This window comes from Zophobas morio, unplaced genomic scaffold (assembly GCF_036711695.1).
Source record: "Zophobas morio isolate AGI-343-1 ecotype UQ-CSIRO unplaced genomic scaffold, CSIRO_AGI_Zmor_V1 ptg000084l, whole genome shotgun sequence".
Lineage (NCBI taxonomy): Eukaryota > Metazoa > Arthropoda > Insecta > Coleoptera > Tenebrionidae > Zophobas > Zophobas morio.
The window spans coordinates 171275-177274 of NW_026972189.1; the positions used below are offsets into that span (position 1 = coordinate 171275).

General features: G+C 34.0%; 1 long non-coding RNA gene across 1 annotated transcript; it reads left to right on the forward strand.

Moving 5' to 3' along the window:
- Nucleotides 1-13: 13 nt before the first annotated feature.
- LOC135144172 (uncharacterized) lies at nucleotides 14-1670 on the forward strand. Its single transcript, XR_010283018.1, has 4 exons — nucleotides 14-367; nucleotides 418-560; nucleotides 615-1055; nucleotides 1106-1670. It is a non-coding gene; the product is annotated as an uncharacterized LOC135144172 (long non-coding RNA).
- Nucleotides 1671-6000: the final 4330 nt, after the last annotated feature.

Genomic DNA, 6000 nt, shown 5'->3' on the forward strand with positions numbered 1-6000 from the left:
GCGGATTTCGTGAAGTGCAGCGACATTCTATGGCAGCGAACAATGTGTATCTACCACGTATCCACATAACCTGTAATAAGTTTTTGTTCGGTGCAGAAACAACCATGGAAAACATTATATGGAGAATATCTCATTGCATACGAGTATTTCGCTGAAAAAGAAAATTCTGTGAAATCAACATTTTGGGCTACATAGTCGTTGTTAAAGTCAACTCTGTTAATATAAAACAGCATAGATATAATCTAAGTACACCAAGTTCTCAAGCAAAAAATATAGGTTATGTTTCCCAGAAATCAAATATAGTTACAAGAGAAAACTTTCGAAAATTTTTAACAGAGGCCCGTGATTAATGTACCTAATGTCAAAGGTAATCTCAAAGAAAGTCAATCACATTGTCTACAAAACATAATGTTTTAGGTATATTTTTTATTCGAACCTGGTTGTAGGAGTATGCGGAATGGAAGAATTTGAACAATTTTCTTGTATCTACATAACCTATAATAAGCTTTTATTATTATTACAGAACAGATTATTAGCTTACATGCCCATTTTAAATGAAAGTATGAAGCATACCTCTTATTTTTTGGCACTTTTAATAATATTTTTGCTTGCAGAAAGATCTGCAGCAATTGCAAAATAGAGATGGATAGCTATAATGACAAGAACTTTACATGCATTTGACCGAACTTGCAAAAACTGGCAGATAATATATCAAATTTATTACCCAAAAACTCAGCCACAGTTTATGAAAAGCGGTATGAATTTTTTTTTTTTTTTTGGCGCAGAAACAACCATGCAAAATATATGGAGAACACCTCATTGCATACGATTATTTCGCTGGAAAAGCAAATTCTGTGAAATCTTTAACACTTTGGGTGCATAGTCGTAGTTAAAGTCAACTCTGTTAATAAAAAACAGCATAGATATATCTAAGTACATCAAGTTTTCAAGCAAAAAATATAGGTTACGTTGCCAAGAAATCAAATATATTTACAAGAGAAGACTTACCAAAATTTTTAACAGAAGCCCATGATTAAATGTACCTGATGTTAAAGGTGATCTCAAACAAGGTCAATCACATTATCTATAAATCATTATGTTTTAGGTTTATTTTTTATTACAAGTTGTAGGAGCATGTGGAATGGATAAATTGAGAAAGAATGACGGCATTCAAGACAAAAACGATACGCTAATAATTAAAATTCCTACGTCTAAAACTGGCAAAGCACGAGAATTTACAAATATGTGTAAAAATATTTATCCAATTGAAATATAGTAAAAATACCTAATTTTAAGACCGCACCATACACCAGACAAATCATTATTTATACATTACATTTGGATAGTGAATGCAGCAGCTGTTGCATTGTACAAATATACCTGCAAACACATTGTAACAAATTATGCAGACACCTCTTTTGACTAAAAGATATATATTTAACTTTATCCATACGTTGTCAACTTTGTTAATAATTGCAATCTTTAACTTCATAAGAAATATGAATAATCTACTTTGGTGTTGTATAGTAGTATTAAATGTTCATAGAATATAATTGCACTTACTACGAAGTAAGCTTTCCTAGTTTTAAGTTGTGTTTTCTTTTCTCTTTGATTATCTTAATTTCTTCAGCCTCTATGTGGCTGTTTTAATTCCAAAAAATTGTTTCTGAATAAACTGATTCATACCACTTTTTCTTTCTTTTACACGAAAACTATATTGACTGTTCTGTGGTTTAAACTATAACTCCAAATCAGGGATGTTGCGAATATTCGCATCCGCAAATGCGGAGCTTCCGCATTGATTTGGACATCCGCATCCGCATCCGCAATAATCAATGCGGAACTCATGCGGATGCGGATGTAAATGTGGTGCAAGTCGCGACAAGAAAGAAATTAGTTGGAGCCGACGAGTGACGCATAGCGTGCACTCGTGATGCATTGACCAATAGGAAGACAAGAATTCTACTTTCGGTGTTCCGTTTCGCACATCAGAACGTGTTTAGCCGGGGTTGCGCGAATTGTGAACCTTTTGTTTTTGTGTTATTGGACAAGTGAATCTACAATGGCACCAACGATGCAAAGTGAGATTTGGACTTATTTTAAACCAGATGATGATCGAAATAAAGCTCAGTGTATAATATGTAATAAAACATATTCTCGCAAGGGTCGTACCACTTCGTCTTTGAAAAATCATCTGATTAATCGTACCGAATTAAAAATTTTATCTGGAATAGCACGCAGATTTTTATCGCCTCCACCAGCTAGTGTTCCCAGTGAACAGTTATTTGGTAGTGCAGGATTAATTTATGAACCTCTGAGAAATAGACTCGAATCTGAAAAGGCCGCAATATTACTTTTTATTAAATATAATTCAACAATTTTTAAATTTTCGTACTAAAAATTTGTTTATTAAATAAAAATATTAAAAACCCCCATTTTTTTAACTGATTTCTATACATATACTAAGTTTCTTAAAAAAAAACTTGAGATCCGCATCCGCATCCGCGGATGTGAGCTCCCAAAAATTCGCATCCGCATCCGCGGATGTTGAAAAATCTGCATCCGCAACATCCCTGCTCCAAATATTTACCTGCCTTAAAACGTGTCAAGCATTCGCTTGTTTGTAAATGATGCAACCATAAATACAAATTTGAACACTGATATGACAGGTTTGAGGCTAGGATGTGGTTTTCATATTCTCCCATTACTTGTTGCCTAAATCTGGCGCGAGGCCAAAAGTTATCATTGACGATTGACGTATATATACAGGGTGTCTCAGAAATAAGTACATTAATTTTAACCAGTAACAGAACTCGTGAAACGGAACAACTTTTTTATCTAGCATTTTTTCGAAAACTCAAGTCGAATTTCGAATTTTCCCACCCATATATTCACGAGCCGTCTATGTTCACCTTAAATAATAACTTAAATAATAGCAACACTACAACAATGAAGAAGGTACCGTAGCAACCGTTTTGACACTGACAATCATTTTTATGTCAATGTTTTTATTAAACGTTGTCTCTTTAAAGTTTGTGTGGCACAGATTTCTAATTTATAGACGAAATGTGTTGAAATGGCTTTGTTTTCAAATTTGGAATGCACCGATATCGTTTTAACGTACGGTGAAGCTCGGGGAAACGGCACTCGCGCCCAACGAATTTTTTCAGAAAACCTCCCAAATCGTCGTCTGCCAAATGTGCGCACTTTTAAGAACGTTGCAGCATTTTCGAGAGTACGGATCTTTTAAACCTGCACCTCAGGATCGGGGTAAGTTACGTAGTAATAGAATTGCTAATATTGAAGAGGCTGTTTTGAAGAGTGTTGAAGATCGACCGAGCACTAGCACGTATCACTGTCTAGTGTGATGTATCGGAGAGTAGTATTTGGAGGATACTCAGAGAACAAATGTACCCCTTTCAGGACCAGAAAGTTCAGTTATTGAAACTAACAGACTTACCACGTAGGCAAAACTTTTGTGAGTGGGTTAATAGAAAAACAAACGAACAAGCAAATTTTGTATCTCTTATACCATCAACTGATGAGGTCGGTTACACGAGGGAAAGTGTTCAACACCCACATTTGGGCCGATGAAATTCCGTACGCCATTAGGGAGCAGGATTTTCAATTTCTCTCTAAATGTTTGTCACATTGACAAGATTAGGAAAATACGTACCCTAGTAACTGTTTTTGACCATAAATTATTAATTATAATAATTATTAGTGACCATGGGTAACTGAGAATCCATGGGCGGGTAACCTTAATTGGGGTATAACTTTAACAATTTTTAACTTGATAATTAAAAAGTTCTTGACAAAACTCTACTAAAAAAAGTTGTTGAGTTCAATGAGCTCTATAACTGATTAAAATTAATGTACTTATTTCTGAGACACCCTGTATATATATACATGTTTTTTGTAATTGCAGCACCCAAAACGTATGTTCGTTGCAATAGTAGCACCCGATTTTACAAAGTGGCACCCGACTTTGGGTGCCAGTTTGTTTTTAAATGGGAGTCGGCTCATTAGCGTCATCTGACATCGAAATGAAAAACTACGAAATTTCGTATTGGTGCCACTTTTACAATATATATTTCCGCTTATATTCCACTAGTTGGAAGGTGTACTCACCAGAGGGCGCCCTTGCATATACAGATTTATATCCAGATATAATAGCACCACAAACTGGCACCACGATTTACTTGTATCAAACTGGCACCCGAAAACTGGCAACACTGCATTCACGGCATTTACAGAGTATTCGTATTCGCCGTGAAGTTTTTCGTTTAGTTGTAATTGTGAAAAATGTATTCAAGAAGTAAAAGATTAATTCATCTGGGAATACAACAACTTAAAAATGGGAGGATATCGTTCTATTTAATTTCGTATTATCTTAAAAATTAAATTTCGCTTAAAATACTTTTTAGTTCTTAATTATAACTACATATATGCCATAAAGTAGAAAATTCTAAATTTTTGAAATACAGCCGGTAACTTCTCAAGCTTACAATTAATCAGATTTAGTGAAAAACAGAATTAAAAAAAACTTTACGTTTTATAAATTTACAGTACCATGACTTCTAAATATTTTGCAAGACATTTACAAAGGCAGAGAGAAAAGTTAAAATAATATTTAATTTAGACAAAGTTGGAAAAGAAAAAAATTGTTAACTGTATTAAGAGACGAAGGAAACTTATAAAGCACAGTTTGCGGAGAAAATAAGTGGTTACAGTTTGAAAAAATTAATGAAAAAAAAGCAAATACTATTAATTTTAAAAATACGGTATTGGAAGAAACTGAAATCGATCTGGAAAGATGAAAATGACGAAGAAGAAAATACAGAAGAAACAAAACAAAACCGCGGACCGCAGTTATTAGGTTTTCTAATTAGTGACCACATGACCTGGACCGGAGCTTAGGTTTTTGGGTGACAATATGCTAGAAAAATTACTCCTATCTAAAATTATTTATACAAAACTTCACAATTTTTGTATGTATGTATCTGTGAGGTGGTGAAAAATGACATTATTTTAAGAATTTCACAAAAATTGAATATATCGTTTTTGATACAGTAAAAAAAAATGGTTGAAGGTTATTTCGACAGAACTTTCCTGGTCGTTGAAGTATAGTCCGACAACTAACTCCCGCTCCATTAAAAAATTATAAAATTGATGTTGCGACGTTAGTTTTGTGCAGTGGTTGGAAGTAATAAGTAATGAGTAATTGTAATGCATTACTTTTCAAAAAATGTAACGAGTAATTGTACCGAATTACAGTAAAACCTGTCTATGCCGGAATCGCGCGGGTCCAAAATTTTTATCCGTCTTAAACAGGGTTCCGGCTTTTACAGAAAACCCGGCTATGACGGAAAGTAAACCTCTATAAAATGGAAATCACTTTTTATTAAATTGAATACATAGGTACATATAAAAGAATTATTTGAAATAGTTGTTTATTGTTATTTGCTTTTTCGGCCATTAAGATATATTTTCCATGCTTGTTCTCAACTGCAAAAGGTTGGCTACATACTCACCGCTTTGCCATTACTCTCTAATTTATTTTAGGGTATGTCTTATAATTTGATACACTTGCGTTTTTTACAACCGAACTTTTGCAAATTTCTTTAACACTCAAATTTTGCTGCTCGTGTACATTAATTAAATCCATTTTGTTGTTATTGTTGATCGTTTTTTGGGCCATTGCGAACACACATATAACCACGAGAGACACCAATTAAATGAGAATTGAGAACAGTGATTTTCTGTTGACAAAAAATGCACCTGCAGGTCCACGAATTGAATTATATATTTTTCGTAGAAATCATTAACTTTGTTCTCGCTTCCGTTTTACACAGAGTTGGGTGCATGTATTTTGACACTTTGGGACTTACAAATATTTTCCGTTTCCGCGTTATACAGTTTCCGGCTTATACGGACCAAAATACATTAAATTAGGTATTTGAAAAAACGGGACTGCGGAAAATTTCCGCGATGAGCAGT